Source organism: Coptis chinensis, chromosome 6 (assembly GCF_015680905.1).
Source record: "Coptis chinensis isolate HL-2020 chromosome 6, ASM1568090v1, whole genome shotgun sequence".
NCBI lineage: Eukaryota > Viridiplantae > Streptophyta > Magnoliopsida > Ranunculales > Ranunculaceae > Coptis > Coptis chinensis.
In genome coordinates, this window is record NC_141461.1 from 45,887,557 (window position 1) to 45,910,434 (window position 22,878).

The 22,878-nt window shown below is 37.3% G+C and overlaps 2 pseudogenes across 2 annotated transcripts; one reads left to right on the forward strand and one right to left on the reverse strand.

Moving 5' to 3' along the window:
• Positions 1 to 255: 255 nt before the first annotated feature.
• On the forward strand, positions 256 to 19,041 carry LOC147493236 (uncharacterized protein At5g03900, chloroplastic-like; annotated as a pseudogene). Its single transcript, XR_015198197.1, has 14 exons — positions 256 to 462; positions 612 to 720; positions 820 to 926; positions 1,158 to 1,225; positions 1,607 to 1,622; positions 8,690 to 8,762; positions 8,860 to 8,925; positions 14,082 to 14,171; positions 14,966 to 15,034; positions 17,185 to 17,327; positions 17,412 to 17,498; positions 17,588 to 17,651; positions 17,740 to 17,877; positions 18,508 to 19,041. The product of XR_015198197.1 is annotated as an uncharacterized protein At5g03900, chloroplastic-like (transcript).
• On the reverse strand, positions 18,748 to 22,642 carry LOC147493237 (glucan endo-1,3-beta-glucosidase 14-like; annotated as a pseudogene). The gene is made up of 2 exons (XR_015199496.1): positions 22,633 to 22,642; positions 18,748 to 21,264 (listed from the first exon to the last, which is right to left on the reverse strand). The product of XR_015199496.1 is annotated as a glucan endo-1,3-beta-glucosidase 14-like (transcript).
• Between the last annotated feature and the right edge of the window lie 236 nt (positions 22,643 to 22,878).

A 22,878-nucleotide genomic window follows, 5' to 3' on the forward strand; every position in this document is an offset into this window, starting at 1 on the left:
ACTGGTACTAACTCTTTGTAAATTTCACTGATTTTGATGCACTGGCTTCTCCATGCTGTGCACAGCACTCTTGTTTTCGTCCTTTAAGAAAAAATAAAGAAAAGAATAGTTATCACTTGTTTTACATATGGTAACAACACTATTTCCTGTCATTATACTATTAGTATACTGCATTGCAGTGGGGCATGAGCGAGCAATCAGCTTCTTTCTTGTGCCAATTTCTTGTTATGTAGAGATTATTGCGTGGGGTGATTTCTAGTTTTGGGTGAAGAGAGAGAAAGTGGGGTAGATGAGAAAATAAGAAAGAGGAGAGCAGTGAAATGAGTGGCGGAAGAGAGGAAAGAGCAAAAAAAAGTTGTGAGAGAGGGGTATACAGACAGACAGTAACCAAATGTCATTTCACCCCCTTTCCAAACCCACCTCAAGAGTTCGCTCACGCTCATAGATTATAGCTATCATGCGGTATCTAAATCTTTTGCGCTTTCATATGTTTACAACTTGATATTTTTTATAATGCACAATATGTTTTTTCCATTTTTTTTTTCTTTTTAGCAATTATGTACTCTCTCTTGATTTCGTGACTGCAATCTTTTTTAAGATGGTATTTACAGGTTTCAGATGGAGGCGATGTTCTATATGTGTTTCCGAAGGATTATCGCTCTAGGCTTGCAGCGAAATATTTTAGGAAGAAGATTGAGCCCTTTGCTAGAGAAGTCTAAGGTATTATACTTGTTGATTTGCTATGAAATTTCTATTCCATCCAAAACTTCATCACATATATATAAGGAGATGTATAGATGCTAATACTACGTTTTACAGTCTGCAGCTGAGTATGTAATAAGAGTCTCTTTTGGAACAGCGCTTATTGCTTCAATCGTTATTGTTTACACCACAATTATTGCTCTTCTTTCAAGTAGTAGTAGAAGGTACTTCTTTTTCGATGTTGTGTCTTCAGCACTCTTTCTACTTTTTTTATTGCGCATAATAATTATATGTTCTTCTGAAAAATTAATATTTACTACCTAACGTATCATAGAAAGAATAGTAGATTTGACACTTCTCTTTTCACGATTTTTTGTTACAGTACATGAGCTATACTAGATCCAATTTTGACAGTAATTATGTGATCTTACTTGGCTTTTTCTCCCTTGTAACAGTGACGAAGACAATCGTGGAAGGCGTGGAGGCAGATCATATGATTCTGGGTTTACTTTCTTCTTCCGTCCAACCGATCATGGCCCAAAATATCGCCGAGATATCCGATATCTCGCCGATATATCTCGGTAAATTGGTACACCGATTCGATATTTCCGACATATATCCACCGAATATTGAACCCTTTTTTCCGAGTCGGAATTTCCGATATGAAAACCCGAGATAATCGATATTTCGAGATAATCGATATATCATTTGACTTTTTGACCAATTGGAAATATCCGATATATCCGAGATATATCGGGAGATAGAGATATATCGGTGAGATATCCGATATTTTAGATTCTTGGTCACCAACAAAACCGAGATATCCGAGATATCCGATATATCCGATATATCTCGGTTTTTGGGTACACCGATATATTAACCGATATCGAAATTTTGGGCCTTGCAACCGATTTGTTTTGGTAACAACTTTGTTTAGATACTTATTTATTTCTTTGTAAAAAAAAAACCCAGTTAAGTGACGATTTTCATTAGAACAAATAGGCCGAGGAAAACTTATAGTGCAAGAAAAAAGGGAAAACCAAAATGAAAAGGACATCCTCAAAAAATCCACCCTACAAGCACCTCAATGGCTCAATCAAAGATCTTTGTACATAATACCCCCGGCCCACACACACATCATTGCAGAGAACTTCGCAAGCCATGAGATTATCTGAATAGCCTAATGTGGAAGCAGAGAACAGAGATTGTGGGACATGAGCATAGCTATAAAATTAATACTGTTGAAATAATCAATTCATAGATAAAAGAGAATTGATGCATTTGACATTTCCAACCTGATGGCGTGTATTAGATTCCAAATTTTGACTTGAACAAACTTCAAGAGAAAACTGCAAGAGATTCAATTAGCTCATCAAAAATTTCAAAAGCAATATCAGCAACATCCTCCTCACCGTTCGCAAGGCATTGCCTTGATACGTTCAGGATGCTCGGAATGAATTCTAGAAATCTCACCTACAAAGCAAATTCCAAAAAGAAACTTGTCTTGTGGAACATTGAAGACATAATGAAGAGCCACAGTGAGTTCAACCACGCAGAGCCTTGAACCGAGGTGGCTACCAGTCTTGGAGACGTTAAAGATACATCGGAGCGCAGTTCATTAGTGAATTACTTCAGTTCCTGGATCAACATATAATATTAAAGAGTTTATAAGTTGATTCCCCTTATTTTGGACTTGGGTTTACAGGAAAGGAAAATGGCAAGAACTCGTATTGGAGGTAGACTATAAAGGGAGACTGTAGGGGTGGGAGTGGGAGTGGGAGTGGGAGTGGGAGGGACTGATGCGGCGGTCAGGGCAGATGTTGGAAGAGAGTTTAGAAAAGAAAATCTGATCTCATGGATCCAGACGTTATGAATGAAAGTAGCATACTAGGTGGGATTCGTTGTTTCTGTGAGGTCATAAATTGGTGAAAAAGAATTTGGGCCATCAGATTGGGCCCTTCGGGCCCACACAGTTGTGTTTTATTAGATAGATACCCCCAGCCCACACACACATCATTGCAGAGTGGAAAGCAATTTAATAAGTCTACCACGAGGATATCCCTATAGGGACACCAGCCGAGACCGTTGGATCCGAGATCTAACGGTCCGAAAATAAAAAACAAATCCATATTTTCTCTCTTCCTTTTTGTTTTTGATTTTCGGATCGTTAGATCTCGGATCCAACGGTCTCGAAACACTCATTCCTATAGAGATATCCTCGTGGTAGCCCAGATCTTTAATAAATATATAAGATCTGGTTGGTCCTGTCTTGAATATGTAATCATTGCCTTGCTCTTTAGTATGTGATTCATTTCCTAGACTCTATCACCATTTGTTGCATGCCATAAAAAAAATGGGATTATTTAATGAGATGCTGAGTCATGTGTAGGGCTGGCAATGGGTTGGATCGGTCCGGATATTTGAGAATCCAGAACCGCTCCGCTTTTTAACAGTGTAGATCCAGAACCGTACCAGACCCAAATGAAAATTTGAAATTGAGAACCAGAACCGGACTGGAAATGTTTTCTTGATTCCGGACCCGATCCGTTTGGAACCAATAACTTTAATTTGGATCGGGTGGACCGGGTCTTTTGTAATTGGATCCGAACCAATAACATATTAAGATGTTACCAGTCTCCACGACGTCCATTAATTGATGTTGCAGAAGTGTTTTTATGGATCATGGCGGTCGGTACTATTTTAAGAGCATCTTATTGGTCAATTTTCAAAGATCACAAAGATGGAGTGCCGAGAAGCATCCATTGAACTAGACCAACTCCTAAAGGTAATACTTTCAATGGTTCTCGAAGTGATATGTATTTCTAGGCATTATGATTGTTTCTTCTCAAGTGTAAAAGTACGGAAATCCAAGCGAGCTAGTAGTTATGAGCAAATTAATGTTTGCTTATAGGATGCTTCGGATGATTATTTGAATATCGAAGACACAGTGCTAGCGGTGTGGTGGACATCAACCCAACATCAACGACAATGAGTGTTGTTTGCCCTCATCGAGTCATTGCTTCCGGTTTCTTTCTTTACAAATTAATGTCTATTACAAGCTTTTAGTGGTCCTGTTTTGCATGGTTTGTTGTAGAGGTGTGTCCCTTCTTTATATAGTGCACAACCTAATGACATAATTAATATATATGGTACTTATTGAATCTGTTGCTCCCATGTAGGTGGGGTATCTTTTCTTTTCTCCCACCAAAATGGAATAACTGTTTCATTGAGTACAGAGTACATAACAGCATAGGCACAACCTTAGGAATTGCAGACTTAAACATGCAATGCAAGACTCCCAGTCTGAACTGACCCGGTTAAGCTTGGGCTACTTCATGGTCTTACAACTTACAAAACAGGAGGAACGGAAGTCGTCCACTACATTTCTGCAAGAGCAGTGGACCAGTGGTGCTGATGACGTGAAAATTGTTGATGTTGATCCTAAGGGTGGAACCGTGGAAGGGTAATCACATCTACTGGTCAGCGGGATCTTGATCAGGTTGCTGGACGTATAGTAGTTCCTGGCTTCTTGCTGCTGCTCCATGATTGGAATCTCTCTTGCTTCTACATTTTATCATTTGTTCAAGGTTTTGTAGGTCCATTTTAGTTGAAAGAGGATATGGGCATATGGCTGTTGTTTGAATGTCAAAATATTTCTTGTCATTTCCATATTTGGTATTTTGGATAATGAGCATGTTTGTTGGCCTGGTTAAGACAGTGTTTCATCTTTCAAACTTAATTAATATAGTTTCAAACTTACAAAACTCTAACAACGTCCACACTCCACACTCCACAGACTGAATTGGTTTTACTTAATTAATATAGTTTCAAACTGACAAAACTCTAACAACGTCCACAAACTGAAGGAAATAAAGTAGCAGTACAAGCTCTGAAGCTAAACCACTCTGACATTCAGTGCAATTTATGACCTGCCTAAAATCTAAAGATGCCCCCCGCAGAAGAGACCAAAACTCACTTAATTTTCTTCTTAGGTAGTTGAGCCTCAGTTGATTGCTATGAGCCTATGACCACATTTCTTCTTCTTCCGCAATTTTATCGCCTCAAAAGTCTAGCGCAAAGACTTCCTCGCAAATCATCTTGTCTTTCTGCAAATCCACCTCTTAACCTCAACACCAAATGCAAAGTTGACTCTTCCAGCTAAAGTACGTCCATCTTCTAGTTGCTTTCCAGAGATTAATCTGCCCCGATCAGTGGAATACCTTCTTTGTCTAAATATAATTATATATAAACAATGCATAGAAATAAAAAAGGCAACACATAAATAAAAGAAGAAAATTTTCATTACTCAATAAAAAGCCAATATAAAAGCTTACAATCTTGCACTCTACGCCCAGTCGCCCACTCTTGTTTATTAAAAAAAACTAATAAATAACTGGGAACTGCATACATCCCTTATTAACTTGTTGTTCCTGCTCACAGAAAAAAAAAACTTGTTGTTCCTATAATCAACAACTTCTAAACCATACTCTAGTCCAAGTCCCACCAACCTAGTTCATCAAAGCCACCGTTTCGTTGTCAACATCCATGTGTGTTATTTGAACAGTGGAAGAACCTATCAAGTAAAAAACCAACTTGAGAAAACTGATATCATATATAATTTGACATACTAAACTTTTGCAATTGATACATACCTCCAGTACCCGAATTCAACCAATCTTGTGCACAAATAAGAGCTTGCAATGTATCTGGAGTCAAGCAAGAACGGTACTCGTTCAGCACCCTGCCACTAGTGCTGAAGGCTGATTCAGATGGGACTGATGAAACAGGAATTGTAAGAACATCACGTGCTAGCTTAGACAAAATAGGATACTTTGGACTATTAACCTTCCACCAATTCAGTATCTTGAACTCACTATTAGCAGGAAATATGGGTTCGTCCAAATACTGCTCCAACTCAGATTTTTGTAGTGCACCATCATAACCCTCCTTATTATGGCACCATGTTTCAAACCTTTGGAGCTTGTCCTTACTAATCCCTGTCTTTGCTTCACTTGAAGAGCTGCCATGGAAAACTTGAGTACTAGTGCTTGAGTTCGAGCTAGACTCTGAAGCATACTCGTTATATAAGTCAAACAAAGTATCTCGTATTTGATTAACATAAACCTCATCATCAGCTCCATATATGAGATTATAATAAAACTGAACAAACATCATTTTGAAGCGAGGATCCAAAACCACTGCAACAACTAAAAGCAAACTACAAACAGACCAATACTTCTTAAATTTTTCATACATTTTCTCCGCCATCAGAATCACCAATACATCTTCATGATTTAGCCATTGAAGCAAGTTCACATGAATTTCACATACTTCAACCAAAATACATATTTTGCGATTGGGATAATCGATGCATCAGATATCAAATAATTCATTACTAACTTCAAACATCAAAGAGATAAAACTAAAACTAGAAACATGTAAAAGAAGAAAAAAAAAAATAGTCTAGTTAATAAGAATTAGTAGTTATTGAACCATATACCTGAAAGAGTCTTTGTCGAATCATAGAACACCTTCAAACATCCAGAAATCACCCTAGCCATTTCCCAATCTTCTTTGCTTGGGTTCGTTAAAAAGTCGGACTCCTCATTTGTTCCAATCCATTGAATGCATCTTGATACATCAATGCACGTTTTAAGCATTTTATAGGTTGAATTCCACCTGGTTGGAACATCTAGGCAAATCTGTTTTGTTGTTGCTACCTTCACTTGGTCGACTGCAGATTTCCATTTGAGTTTTCTTTGTGGTGTTCCCTTCACAAACTTGCAACTCTCTTTAATCTTAGAGAGTGCAGGGCAATATAAGATAAACCATCTTTGACAATAAGATTAAGAATGTGAGTGGTACAACGTACATGTAAAAACTTTCCTCCAAGGACTAACAACTGATCACGATTAAGCATGGCTCTAATCTTGGTTAACATTGCATCATTATTAGATGCATTATCAATAGTAATAGTGTTAACCTTTTTATCCACATTCCAATCTAGCAAACATGGCATGACAACCCTTGATATCTCATCGGATGTGTGTGAGACGCTTCCATAAACACAAAACTTAAAATCTTTTTTTTTTGCAAGTTCCAATTGTTATCTATGAAATGGGCAGTCAAACAAAGATATGCATCTTGTGTTTCTGAAGTCCATAAATCAGTAGTAAAACTGACTCTACCAGAAAAATAATCGAAAAAATTGTAAAGCTTTTCCTTCTCTTCTCTATATATTGTAAGAATATCACTCTTGATTGTGTTTCTTGTTACAAGTTTGAACAGTGGCTGAAGATTATTTATGAAAATACGGAAAAATTCATGATCAACCATTGAAAATGGATACTCATGCTTTGTTATCATTCGTGCTAAATAAAGTCGGCTTCGACTTTGATCAAACTTGAATGTTTTAATAGCATGAGTTCCATCATGGATATCCTTATTAGCAAAAATCAATGGCTGAAACACATCTTTGTTTTTCATTCTAGGACATGATTTCAAGTGTTTTGCTAGATGACTAGTACCATTTTCATTAGATGCAGTAAACTCCTTCCTACAATGCTTACAAGTAGCAATGTCTTTACCTTCCGATGATTTTTTCTTGTCAAAATCCTGCCACACTTTTGACCTTAGCTTCCTTTTCACTCCGGATGGTGGAGATGAATCAAGGAGGTGACATTCTCAACAATGGGAATAGGATTACTCATAACTTCACTCTCTGAGTCTCTGCACCAAACAAGTCAAAAGTAATATAAATTAGTATATCTATCAATATGATCAAAAATAATAATTAAAAATAATGCATCTAAAATATATGAAATCTAAGAGGCTTACATTAAAAAAACGTTGGATTGCATGCTAATTTATTGTGATAGTAGCAGTAAAGAATGAAGTATATATAGATGATTATAGAGAATTCACCTTGGCAAGATATTATTCCCTTTTGATTTTTTTGGAATATGCACTAGATAGTTAGGAATTCAAATCTTAATTGCATGATTTGTGGTTTGAATGGGCGTGATAGATGATTTGAAATTGAAATTTGTAAGGGAAGATTTTTCTTTAGATAGAAACAATCTTTTTTATTATGTTAAAAAATAATGCAAAATTGAGAAGGAAATGGGAATATACGGCAAGAATAATTTTAAGTTTTTAACCTCATTTCAACCGGATCGGGTCCAAAATGGTTCGATCAAAACTTAATCCAGATCCAATCCAATAAAAGTCCGGTTCTTATTTTCAAGTCCAGAGCCGGTCCAATATGCTAACTACCTGTACCAGACCCGCTTTTATTGGTTTGGACCGGATCGGGTATCGGTTCTTACCCAACCCATTGCCAGCCCTAGTCATGTGTGGTCATTTTTATTTTTGGATCTTATTATTAATAACTAACTAACTAAGTATCAGACATCACCAGTCCTTTGGTCTTTTTCTCTTTTGTCTATTGACTCTATTCAACAAGAAATGGAACTGGCTGAAAAGCCAACCATATCCTTATCTTCTTTATTTTCTTCTTCTTTTTTCCAGTACCCTTAATTTATGAGCACTTCTTCAGTGCGCGAGATGTATGGTGCGCAGAGGATATAGACCTTTGGATCAGTACTTCTGCCGTCCAATACACACGCACCCCGTGGTATGAGTGGCCCGATTTTGCCAAAGACACCATACGACCACGCAGGTAGATTTAGCCTTAATTTATTGGTTACCAAAAAAGTACCACCTTCTTTTTATCTATCGGTGAAAAACTGCACTCGCCTGGACCATCCAGCAATGAATTTTAATTGTTGGTATACTGACCACCATTAGCTTGTTAGAGACAATTGAAATGTAAAAAAGAAGTTAGACTTGGAACCCAACTCTGGGAGTGAATAATCTTGTCTAACTTTGAAAACTGACATCTCCTCTCAAATGCGCAAAATCACTGGACATGGAAGGATTTTTACTTTTCATATTGTTTTGCCGTACGAATGTGTACACTGTTTAGGTTTTGGGATCCCTACTATTATAAAAGGCAGCAGACAAAAAGTGATGACAATGGGATGAATTTTATTGAATCAGTACGTGACAAAGTTCACTTGTCCGTTTACTTTCAGGTCTATGTTTCCAAAGTTGTAAATCCTTTTTTTCAATTAGTAATGCCTATGCTGTTTGTAGGTTTTCTCATTTGTATTTGGTGATGGGGATCCAAATCAAGGAATAGAAGAAGAGAGGTGGAAATTGGTAAATAGCTCTACTCCGTGTTATTGCTTATTGTAGCCTCTTCTGTGTACTATCTAAAACTTAGAGCATCTCTAGGTGGTGGTAGCATACTCTTCAAATTTGAAGAATGCTACCACAAAATTTGATAGCAAATTTCGACCAACTCTAGGTGGTCGCAAATTCGTGGTCACAAAATTTATTGGGGACCCAATGGCGACATTAATCTTGGCGTGGCGCCAAGATTAATCGCCGTGCTATGTTTTATTTAATGTCTCGCGACAGTCGGACTTTTGTCATTTTACAATTTTTTTTTCAACTCATTCACTCTAGTTAGTAGGAAAAAAATGAGTTCAATTTTACGAATCCGTCTATAATAACCAAACACGATGGAGTGGTGGCGGTGAGGAAGAAGAAAAAAAGGCATACATTTGGGATAATCCCAGTGGTGATCTAGATGGATTGGAAATCAAGGAGCCGAGGTCGACGATCCATCAATGATTCAATATCGACAAAGTCGATTTTGAATTTCTGCGGAGGCTATTGATTTCACCATCTTAGGCGGTGTCTAAGAGGTTTCATGAAAGGCATGTCTCAAAAGTTGTTCTTGAACAAAGGTATGTATTTTAATTTCATAAATTAGTAGTAGTAGTAGTTAATTTTAGTAGTTCAATACAATACGATATTTTTATTTTTATTTTTTAATTTTAGTTTCAATCGAGATGTGTTATGTATCGGGTTCGGTGCACTCCACGTGCGCTTAGGACGTGGTGGGATGATATTAAGAAAGTCGGTGCACTTGACCATGTTAGAGATGCAATTTTAGCGACTCCTTTTGCTCATCTAGTTGACATCCCTTACAATAAGACTGACATTCAGGGAGTTATTAATGGTTTAGTTGAGAGATGGTGGGATAGTACACATACTTTTCACTTCCCTCAGGGAGAGTTGGGCTTCACTCCATTAGATTTTTGCATGATATCTGGTTTGAGTATAGGATTAGGTAATCCGTTGAGATGTAGCACTGAATTCCTGAGTTGTGCCCAAATGATGACTTTCTTCCCTTGTCTGACCGAGGAGTCGTATTTCGGTGTTAGGATTTCGGTATCAAGGCCGCATACATTACACCGTTGACTTTCTTGATTGGGATTGCAGTTTTTGATAGATTATTTGTCACTTGATTCAGATGATGGTCAAACACATGTTGATGAGTATGTAAGAGCTTTCTGTATGTATTTGATGGGTGTCTTCTTTTTTCCTTCTGGTCATTCCACGATTAATTTGGGATATCTAGCTAACTTTGAGCACTTGCATGAGTTGGGCGGTATTGATTTTGGTGGAGCCCATATCGTCATTTGTTTCGTTGTTTAGATAGGGCGTCCTCGACATCCGGTGTTGTCGGTAGTCCCCGGATGGGAGGGTTTGTCATTCTCTTAGAGGTATGGTTTTATGAGTATTTTCGTCCGCAAATCCTATCCTCACAGAGTATACCGATGAGAGGCCTAGGCTTGGCACGGACCTTGTCGAGCAGCGTCGACCCGGTGAGATCAGTCATAACATAACTTCGTCCGAACCCGTGATTGAGCTTTTGCTTCTATTGTTTGGAGGCCTTGGAGGACATCCGTGCACATCGGGCGAATAATGATCAGATATGCATTGTTCATTTTTCATAGGAGGATGGTATTCACTTGTGGGAGTGATATGGAGTGGTATTTAGGGGATAGATGTTTAGGGCATACCACACCATACTTTGGTATCCCTCCCCGATCCGCCTACCCATGTATCGAGGCTAAGGACATGAATTTAGAGCAAGTCATCGAGTAACGTGCATTGGACTTGGCTACGGGCTTCCGACCTAGTTACATTGCAGACTTATTTACCGCATTGGTTCAGGGGTGTCTATTGGTCATTTGCTCTACCAATCAAGCAACATTCATAACGGTTAGCAATTTGGGTGTCGACGTGAATTCCAGATACAAATTTCCACACCGACGCGTTTCAAAGATGGGACTGTGCACACATTTGTTCCAAAGACAGATCCCCCTACCGAGTGGCCTTGGGTTTTCAGTTTGAGCGATCCGAGTGGCGGACGATTTTTACCCCCATTTCTTCTATTGATGCCACTTTGGATCTTTTAGAGAGCGACCTTGGACATCTATCTCCGGTAATTATTTTTATTGGTTTTGTTTTATTATTTTGGTTTATTATGAAAATGTCAAAAATTATTAATGAATAATTATTTCGGGATAACCCACGATGAGATATGAGACAAGCATTCGGTAAATGATGGCTTGCGCTTATTCGCCTACTGTTGTAGTTGAGAGAGAGACTTCTTTCCCGTGCTCATGTGGATTATGACGATTTGCAACGCCATTGATTGATGAGTTACTGTGCCAGATTGATCGCACAAGGGTGAGTTCATCACAAAGATGGATGACGGAGAGTTCAAAGACAAGGATCGATGAGGAGGAGTTCACGCGGCAGAGGCGTATGTAGGATAGTCTAGGAGGTTGTTGTATAACGATTATTATTATGTTGTGTGATTTAGAATTGTTCATTTGATCATTTTGATATGTTGTGTCATTATTATTATGTTGTGTGATATGTTGTGTGGTTATTATTATGTTGTGTGATTCATATGTGTTTACTTCATTTGATTTTAGCAAATGAATTACAATTTTTATTAATAGAACGACAACTAATACATGATTGCAAACACATAAAATAAAAATAAATAAATAAAAGATAACTATTACATATCACCCTTATTACATACTACTAGAGTTACTCTAATTATATAATAAATAAATAAAAGATTACAACAATCAATGTCGGTCACCCCTAATGCTCCATAGATGCCGACAAGGTCGCTTTTAAGTCTATCATGCATAGTCTTTGATTGAAAGAGTCCCTTCAATGTAGTGTTCAGTAGGTGGAATCTGTGGTTGCCCTTATCGATCAGGAATGTACCTCCTCATTTCATAATTTTTATTCTTAGCTCCGACCATGCAATATGATACATGCTCTTAACAATCCATTGTCTCCACATGCCATAATTTGCAAGCTTTTGCCAAAATACTAAATTTAGCTTTGCAAAACCCCAAAAGCTCTTTCAATAACTTCTTGCAAAGAACCACTTCGCCTTAAGAGCATTAGGGTTTAGATAGTCGGGATAGATACCATGCCTAAATAATAACCCATATTATAGTTATGCCGATTTACATCAAAAGAAATAGGTGGAGAAGTACCATTGATCACGTGCTCAAATATCGGGCGAAGTTGTCCAACACGCGTTGATGTCATTGTGTGATCCTGGCATCCCAAAGAAAGAATGCCATATCCACAAGTCTTCTGGTTGCAGAAAATCGAGAAATAATGATGGTTTTCCGAATCGACCAATCGTAAGCACCTTGCCATCCGGTTGGACAATTATGTCATTCCCAATGCATACAATCAATGCTTCCCAACATACCCGCCATCCACGTGTGGCGAATGTGCAAGCAAAGGATCGCAATACTTTTCATGAAGTAGATCGAACCGCACAATTTGATAATTGCAAAAATGCCTCAACGCCGGGTTTCCACAGAAATGTATAATTGATCGTCAAGTTGATCGTAATGCCATAACCAAGAATACGCGAAAGTCGCAGACCACCTTGACCGGAGGATCTATACCAGTTTACCAAAGATTGTTAACTTTAGGCTGAAAAAACTTAAAATGAGTTTGAATATCGTTGAAGATGTGAACAAATAAAGATTTTTCATCACGAAAAAGCGCCGTTGAAAATCCTTTCTGAAAGACAGACGACGATCACGTAAGAAGTTGTTCTTCAAGATTTCCAAAGTCGAGCATATTTTCTATGTTTAATTTTTCGACCCTTCTTTTGAACCACCATGCCGAGCATGCTGTGTTTGTGCAAGTCACAACCCAAAGGTTTTCATAAGAGGCATGGCATTAACAAATTTTCATCAAGACTATTTGGTGATGGGATGAAGATGAAGATGAAGATGAAGATGAAGACTTAAAGCGGAAATATCTCATATACTTCATGATCCATTTTTTTTCGCAATGTGTTGTTGTTTGTTAAGGATTGATGTGAAATGGTTGAGTTGTTTTGATACAAATGTTTGAGTTGAGTGTGTGTACAATGAAGAAGGAGATGAGTGTAGATATAGAAGGTAGAAATCGGTTTTTTTGCCGTTTTTTTTGCCCGTTGAGCACGCGACATTAGGAGTGGCGTACGCCGAGTAGTAGTGGCGTGCGCAAGATAGTAAAGCCAGCGACATTGGTAATGGCCGCCTTGGTTGTGGGTCAAAGTCAAAAAGTTACGCCGACATTAGTAATGGCGCGACATTTACATTTTATTGTCGCCCAAGATCTCCGCATCCAAATTGCCAAATTTGCGAACAAGAATGTAACAAAGCGGTGATGCGACCCGAACGCGACCACCTAGAGTTGGAATTAGGAAATTCTGCATTTCTTCAAATTTGAAGAATATCTCCACCTAGAGATGCTCTTAGTGTCTTTATTTCCACCATTTAATAAGCACACAGCTTTAAGATTCCGAGTATTAACTGAGATAACGGATTTTGGTACGTGGACTCTAGTATTATAACAATCTCAATGAATCACAGAACTTAATACAGAAACATAGAAAAACACATTGAAGATAACTAACAAGAACAATCCACAGAAAACAAAAAAAAAAGAAAAATATTGAATCTCCATTAAAACTCAATGAATCAATGATCAAGCAAATACTACAAGGGTTCTGTTTGATTGAAATTTAAGCCCAAAATTTCTATTGGTTCAAATTTAAACTTTTTAACACAAAACTAAAATCCAAAAGGAAATAACTGCGATTAGAGAAACACCGGATCTAGAAGGATTCTTCCACACCCAGACAATGTTAAGTCTCTGTCCAATAATTTGAGTATAGTCTGCGGGCGTTAATGGTCATATTTTGGTATAAGTCACAACCCATAGGCCCAAAGTTGTAGACCTAGTAAATGATTTTTAATATTTTTGGGTGGTCCACCTCCCTTGACTTTGGCTGCCCCATGCTCAAAACTATAGTTATTGAGACTTAAGTGCTCGTGGCAGAATTCTATAATAGTGCATACACTAAACTGTACAGCAGTCAAGTATTAATAACTATTGTTTTTTGAACTTCTTTGCAGATTGGTGAATACATAGCTTCGAATGGGGGTGTTGTCTCTGCAGAAGAGCTTGCTCCCTATCTTGATGTACCACCAAAAGATGAAACTATGGTACGTGATCTTGATCAGTGTTTCGTACTGCAGTAACATATATATATAATCAAATTTTCAGTTCGTAAGGTCGTAATGTTTCTTTTTTTCTTAAAGCATTTGTTAATCATGTATATCACTCATCCCTCATCTCACACACACATCTGAAAAGTCTTCTTTTTTTCTTTTTTCTTTTTTCTTTTTTTCAAAATTAATCTGTGTCTTATTGGTTAAAAAAGTGTGGAGAGAGACTCGCATGTACAAGCTAGAAATGGAAAAGAAGAAAGAAGAAAGAGAAACTAGGTTACACAACTACACCAGACATGACCGAAACCGCAATCTACCTCAAGTCCTTGCAAGGAATATACCCTCCTTTCATTATGCTGAGAAGTCAACATCCAAAGCAAGGCTTTGATGTAGCATACTGAAGACTCTAGTTAAATTATATTTTATCTATTGAGTAAGAGGAGGAAATCTGAAGAAGAAGAGAGAAGAGAATATACGCCCTTAATTTGTTTCAGCCTTCTCTTACACATCTATATATTATATAGGAAAATGATAGGGCTTATCCTAAAACGAATCTCGGATCGGGGGCGACCACGGCGAGCAACATGGGGAAGTAATGTTGGGCTGGGCTGGGCCAAGGCCCTTAGGCGCCCTCGGAAATATCCCTTTGAACTCTTTTGAAAATGTTTTTTCTTATGATTATACTGCAAAGAGTTTCGTCATTTTCGGTTAGCGAAAAAAAAAAAAAAAAAAAAAAAGAGTTTCGTCATTTTTTTGTTTTTCTTCAACTGTTACATCTGATGTTACAGCAGGACGATGAATCATATATTTTACGCGTGCTGTTACGGTTTGATGGGCAACCAGAAGTAGACGAAGAGGTGCGTTTAGATTTTTAGTACTTCTGGATAATAAGACATGTGGTACTGAACATACAACTCTAGCCGTCCATGTTTTTCCATGAACAGGGTGCTTTGTCTTAGTCTATATCTCATACATTGAATTAGCACTGTCATTTATTCTTTCTCTTCTTAGTAGAACTTTATTCTTTATGATAATGTTAGTCATGCTATGATCAGGAAGAAGCTGTAGTACAATTTTATAAGGTTCCCCGCTTGGAAGGAAATAATGTGTTTTTTCTTAGTTACGTGGTATATTATAAAAAAGAACAACGTATCTCACATAGTTTTGAAATGGTATACAAACTTTTTTCATGTCAATCCGATATACGTGCTTTTGATTTCCTTTCCTCAATCAAGAAATCGGTTAAGACGCCGTGGACATAAAATAGCCCTGGCAACTTTATTCCAGATGTGAGGAAGGAGTAGAGTAAGGTCTGACATCTCATAAAACTGAGCAGCTAACTTCCTATGATTATCGGAAAAAAAAAGAGCAGCTACCTTCCTACCATTCCTGACCAAGGAATAGAGTGAGGGACTCACAAGTGCAACATTTTCATATTTTTCAAAAGAAAATCTGCTTATTACGCGGTTGGAAATATTTTTAGTTGGAAGTAAGTTATCCAAATCAAACCAGCAGGCATGTGGGAAGCGCATGCTTCTTCCCCCATCAGCTCTTAGTCTTCAGTCTTCACCACCATCATCACATTCATTACCAACACCACCATCTGCACCACCATCACCATCTTTACTCCATCTTCGTTTCAACTACCATCTTCATTTCAACTACCACCATCTTCATTTCCACCACCACCATCACCTCCAACTACAATATTACAAAATGAATCTTAGAATCCTAAACTTGCTTTCAAAACCCAAAAATTAATTTTACCATTACTATCATCGCAGTCATCCTAGATTACTAACCATAAACACTTTGACACACACATTGTGATCTAACATATTTTGATGAACAGTCCCAGACTTGTTGCATTTTGTTACCATGTTTAATATTTCTTTCTTTGTTGTAAGCTTCTAGTATTTTTATCTGGATTTCTTTCTATAATTGCTCTTCTTTTTTTTCTTTAACGGTTGATATATTCATGCAAGAAATATGTCAGGTGAGACTTGTCACATTCACTAACCACGTCTTACATTTACCAAATTATGATGTTAGACCCTAATCGTTGTTTGAACCATATTTCCAGCATGATTTCTGTCATACCCTACCCTCAAACTAGTTGAGGGAGAACATGGACTTGTTTAGAGGGATCTGTTTCATGATAATGTATTTGATTGCCAATCCACTTTTAGATAGAAATCTTCCTCTAGTGCCTTCTTAAGGGGACATTTCATCATGAGTGGTGAGATGGCAATTGATAAGTGGGATATATGGTCCCTATCTAGTTTGGATGCCTTAGAGCATCTTTAATGGTGAAAGCTCAAAAACACTTAATTTTTTTATCAAACAAAATACCAAATCACTCAAACACCAAATATCTTCAGACATCAAAGATTCAACACAAAACCACGCTGTTTTGGATAAACTGTGCGTCCAAGCCCACGCTGCTTTTAGAAAACCACACCATTAATCCCAAACTGGAAGGCCCAAGCCCACGCTGCTTTGGCAAAACCACCCGAGATAAAACCCAAACCCACGCGGTGTTTGAAACCATGCTGCTTTTAGTAAGCCGCGCGGTTTTTCATTTTAACCGCATGGGCATGAACTTTAAGCCCACTCAACTTTCTTAAAACCACACACATAAGCCCACAGAGGAGCCCAAAGCACACAGTGTTCGAAAAGCCGCACGTTTTTTTAAAAACCGCCTAGGACATTTGATTAAGCATCAAACCAAACACCAAATGAATTGGTTTGATGTTTTTTTTATGTTGAAATGAATTGGTGTCTCCACTAAAAATGGTTTTTAACCAAATTTTCAAGAATTTGGTGTTTGAACGTGAATTGGTGTCTCCATTAAAGATGCTCTTACTTTCCATGTTGATGCCTGGACACCCCCTCTATTACTCCTAATGCTATGCTAGCTCTCATTGATGTATCTTTTAGTTAACGACAAAAAAGTGTGATCATGGAACCACATTCTTACAAATTACATATACTGTATGACACGCAGGGAAATATTCTGTATCGTTTTCCTTCGCTACAGAGAACAGCTTCATCTCAGAGGAGTCGAAGGAAAGAATATGTTGGGAAAAGATGGACTGATTTCGTTGGAGGAGTTGATAAAATTTTCAAGGAGAACAAATGGCAATTCAGGTTTTGCATGTCCCTGAATGATCAGTGCTTAAATAATGAAGTATAGCTCGTTAGCTCTTCTAAACTGTTTTTGCAATTTGACAGTAAAACAAAGAACACAGAGAAAGCGATGGTTATTGGTTTGGGAAGGCTCAATCTCTTTGGGGTTATTATTCTTGGGACCATGTTAAAGTATCTTTCTGCTGCCTTAACTTTTCTTACTGGCTCATCTTTATCCTACGTCTAGGCTCTAACACATCTTCATTATCTTCCATCTGAAGTAGTACTGCAATTGTGCCAAGTGGATTTATTTCATTTGTTGCCGACATATTTCGTCTGCTACAGGTGAAATTGGATGTATCTGAACATGGAGAATTTTGTGTTTGGTTTAGCCTTTTCCTTTTACAAATCTAAATGTAGAAAGTGAATGCAGATTTATGCTGGCTCCTTCTTTACTTTTCCTCTAGTCCGATGGCTTCAGAAGTCAAATGCTGAAATTGAAAAGAGGAACAAGGCAAGACAACAGCGAGCTCAATTACTTGAATCACCAGATCTGTCTTTGAGAAAGAAGGTATTTATCTGGAAAAAAAAACGTTGCACTCTTTATTTCTCTTTTCAAATTCCCAAGGTCTGGTCCCTTAGTCATGGTGGAGGGATGGAAAAGGTCAGGTTTGACCTGAGATTCAACCCAATCAGAATCTAATCTTAACAGGTTACGATCCCTCAAGTGAATAGGATAAAAAAAGGGGTAAATAGAAAATTAGATACCAATGAACTAATTATCTCGGAGGTTTTCTGTTATATTCTAAAAATACCTTTTGTAAAGATGTCGAATTGTAACTATAATATCGCTCATCTTAGCTCTCTCGCAATTCCTTTTCTTGCAGCCCTTTAAAAATTATAATTTGATTAATTTCCATTTGTTTTATATATTTTTTTGCAAACCAACAGTGTGATTCAATCGAATCCTGACCCCAAATGAAAGTAGTTAATGATGGTTGTAGTCTAGGTCAGAGTTGGATCCATACCTATTTAAAAGATATAGATCAGATCAAACTCATTTCCGTACAGTTTAGCAAGAAAGAAAAGAAGCCTATCGGCAATAACCATAATTGTTTCATATGTTCATTGCACTTGATGTTATTCCATATGCATATATTTTTGTGGCCCTAATTAGCTTATGCTTTTTGAATGGATTCAGCTTCTAAGTGCTCGAGACATGGCCCAAAAGACTCATTGGGCAAGACCGAATTGTGTACAGTACGGAAAAAGACTTGTACGATCAAGACTATGATACTCGCGAGTGGGATCACAGGTTTCGGGAGCTAGAGAAATCGGATTGAGAATAGGCCACAATCTCCTAAGCAACTGACATTTGTCTGATGAGATAAAATTAACAAGCGCAATCAAATGGAGATATAGGAGCATATCAGAGAGTTAAAGTGTGATTTCCTCTCAAAAGGTATACTGTATTATAACAATTATACTGATTTCTGTTAGTGTATTATAGATTTTTCCAAATTGCAATACAACCGGCTACAGGAATAGGGACTAGGAGGTGAGAATATCCAGCTGTAATCTGAGTAATGTTATTTCCTTGCACAAATTAAAGGAAAACCGGATCCAAAATGAGGATTTGTGGTCATGATTTGATTATTGAGAAAAGGGTAACACAGGAATTTTCATTGTGAACCCAATCAGCCATGATGATCACCATGTAAATTTTTTTCAGGCCTGAGCTAAGTGTACTTCATCATACTACTACATCTTTTGTATCTCTAGTGTGCTCCTATAGAGGCATAACCAAATTAGAGTCACAAGAAAATCGTTAAAAAAAATTGTACTGTTATTGTTATGATTGACATTGTTGACTCTGTTGTCGTTTTTATGTAGTTTGCTAATCACGAATAGCGAATATACAGGAAAGCTTTAAGATAAATCATCAATGTGCTCCCAAGTCTGTTCAGGGATCTCCATTGCCTAGGTTCTTTTCAGCTAGCAATTATATAAACATAATGTTTTTTTTTTTTTTTTATCGATATTACTCAAGGAGATAGAGGTACAAGCCTATAGAACAGATTTTGCTCAAGGTTGTAATTTAGATAGAATTTAACTCCGAATTATATTTGAAAGACCAATATAATCATGCTGCGGAAAGAGCTACTCAATTAACTCTCAAGGGCTTCAGCTACAGAACTTGTGGAATTATAGAATATTGTCTTGATAATTGATTTTGTTTAGGATAAAATTGTCAAGGAATTCAGCCGCAGTCTACCATTATAAGTTTTACCTACGTCGCCCAAGGTAGTAGTAATCGATGTTAAACATGTCTAATTTTCTTGGAAGCTATTCACTTCTGCAGTTTAGGGAAATAAGATAAGAGTTCAACATGTGTGACGCTTTGCGTCTTGGAAGTTAATTGGTGTGGGAAAAATGGGAGATGCTATGGCTAATCTTATGCTATATGGCTTAGAGGCGCAATGAAGCTTTCTGAAATAAATGTACATATTGAAGGTGCACTTCATTGTTGATTGAGTCTGAGATTGGTGTCTCTTGGAAGGCTTTGTTATTCTTCCAAATTGTCGTTTTCATGCATACTATGTCTTGGTGCCATCACAGGTGGCATGTGGGAAAGGAAAAAAGTCCCCAAAATGGATATCAGATGCAGGTTGTCGTGATGGAGTTTCATTTTTTCACTGAAAGTAGTTGTAGATGTGTTTGGTTAAGTAACGTAATGAAAAGTGATGAGACAAAAGAAGATGACATTTGGCCTACTTTCTCGTTGAACCTTATCTATTGTCTTCTGTCAAGTTTTCCGTCTGTTCTGATTCTCACGGTGTTGAACTTGAATCTGAAAAGTAAACAAGTGAGAAAAACACTGGCTTTGTTACATGTTGCCGAGTACCTGGACGTGATTAGTCATTTGTCTTCATGTCTGCACTACTGCGCTAGTGTTCCTTGAAGCTATCAATGGAAGATATCCACCTAGGCCAATGTTATAAACAGGTTGGCAATTGGGATAGAACAGACCGTAATTACGCTCTGAAGCTGGTCAAGGTTTCAAATCCTCATTAAAAAGTGCAAAAACAAAAACGTCGATCGGAACGGATGGTTTCATTGGAGTACCTTGCTTGTCCTTTATCCGTTGTAGTATGTTACCATTGTAAATACGTGCATTCTCTGGTGTAGCTCCTACTTAATCAGAATCACCCATAGAGGACCATCCAGTCTCTGATATTTTTAATTCAACATCGGTGTGTCCCATTGCCTCGATTGCAGAGTAAGCAGCATCAATTTGAGCATAATTTAAGTTTGTAACATGTTATCATAATTTAAGTTTGTAACAGGATCAATCTGCCCTGGGTTAGGCTGAAAAAGAACATAATCCAGTGGAACGTCATTTGGGTTACTTTTGTAGGCAAAGTAGGGATATGCATTTATGAGAAAAGGGGACTTGGTTTGTGAATGGAAATCGACTAGATATATTGCGTAAGATCTTGTCTAAAAAGGCCTGAAGAGGGCGGAAATGAGTTTGCTAAAATGTTAAGAGAATGTGCAGTCCCTTCAATCCTAAGGAATCAAGAGCATTGTGAATGGTTTGCATCGCAGGAAGAAGATTGGACATCGCCTGAGTATCATTATTAGAAAACACCTCATTACCAACAGTGATGCATGTGATCTTGGTCCCAGGAAGATGTGGCACAACATTTTGTTGAATCCAGGATTGAGCATTTGTAGGGTTAGTCATATTCAAGATATTATCGTTTCCAACACCTACAATGAACTCCACATCTGAATTGGAGAAAGCTCTAAGGACATTTGGATCAGCGTCGTAGAGTTACTCTACTGATGCTAATGGATTCAAGGAGGACAGCGACACGGGAGGGAGATGGGAGATTATTCGCAATTTGACCATAGTTGATTCCAACTCCAAGACTAAGAGTTCGGTCGAATGAACCTAAGAAACCAAAAGTAAACAGAATTAGTTCTCACAAAGATAGGAACTGTAATGGTTTGTACAATAAATTGCTGAAAATTCTCTCTAAGGCCAAAATAATGCTAGCTCTGGTTTGCTGAAGGACAGAGTTTGTTTCCCTTCCCATAGATTTATGTGCCAAAAACCGAGAGAAAAATTGAGTAGATCATAGGCAAAATCCAGATTGAAAATGAATCACATTTCAATATTAAGTTTTAATACAATTGGTAGTTTCTTGAACATGAAGACAGTGGGAGATGCTTGCTGGCAACGCACTTAAGTAGTTGAACTAGAGCAGTATTTTAAACAGCAATGGCTACCGCCTACCTTGTATCTCACTTGTAAATGTTTTCTTAGTAATAGTAAAAAAACCGATTTAAAATTCTTATATTTATGTTAGGTTCTAATGGAAATTGATTTCAAAGAAAAGAAAAACAAAATATAATAGCATCTCGCAAATTCTTATGGAAATTGTCTTGTAAGAAAAGAAAAACAAGTCCAAACTATAAGGCCGGATTCACACCCCCTCAAGAATTCCACATGAGTTTTATTACCACTGACCACACCTCCTAATTCAATTATGGGTTCATATACTCAGTCCTGGTTCTGTCCCTGTCTCAATGAGAAAATCTTGTCTTCATGGCATAATCAGGAAAATGTGATGTGCACAAAATTCTAAACACTAAGTCAATAATACAAAATGTGATGTGCATAAAATGCTGAAAAGTAAGTCAATAATACACTGATAATATTTTTAGGGCGTTCTACCAAAAATAAATAAAGAATAAAGAATAATATCTTAATTTCTTAACGCTAAGTCTAATGGTTTGGTGCACCATCGCACCAAACCATAAGAGAATAGTATATAGGGTTAGTGGGATAGCGTTTGAAGACCTAATGGTTTTTTCCAATGGCGTAAAAAAAAAAAAAAAAAATCACAACTCCTTAGCCGGTTTTTAATATATATATATATATATACAAAATAGCTCAGTTTTTAACCAGAGTTATAAAAGCTTAAGTGGTGGTCTTGATTTTCTTGGAATTTGTGCTAAAAAAATACTTTAAGAGTCCTATTTAGTACTACTAAAATCAACAAGAGCAGTTCTTCCGGATTGAAACTCTTCCTACCAAAAAAAGAAAGATAAATTAAACCCAACGAAAAAGACTTTTACAAGTAAACATTACCTTCTCGATCTTCGTGTTTCGAAACCTTAAGTGAAAATTGTTCAAGGCTTTATTGCCGAAAACAACATATTTCACTAGAGATATCCTTCGAACCTTGGCTTCCGCAAACACATGTAATTTGATTTATTAGCGAAAATGTTTGAGCTTGGCCTATGCCCATTGTACCTTTTCCCATAATATGTCTTCCTATCAATCTATAATACAAAATAACTTAGTTTTTAAGCAAAGTTATAATGACTTAAGTGACGGTCCTGATTTCTTCGGGATTTGTACTAAAAATACTTTAAGAGTCCTATTTAGTACTACTAGAAACAACCAAAGCAGGCCCTCTGGATTGAAACTCTTCCTTCCCAAAAAGGAAAGCTAAATTAAACCCAACAAAAAAGGCTTTTACGAGTAAACATTTTATTT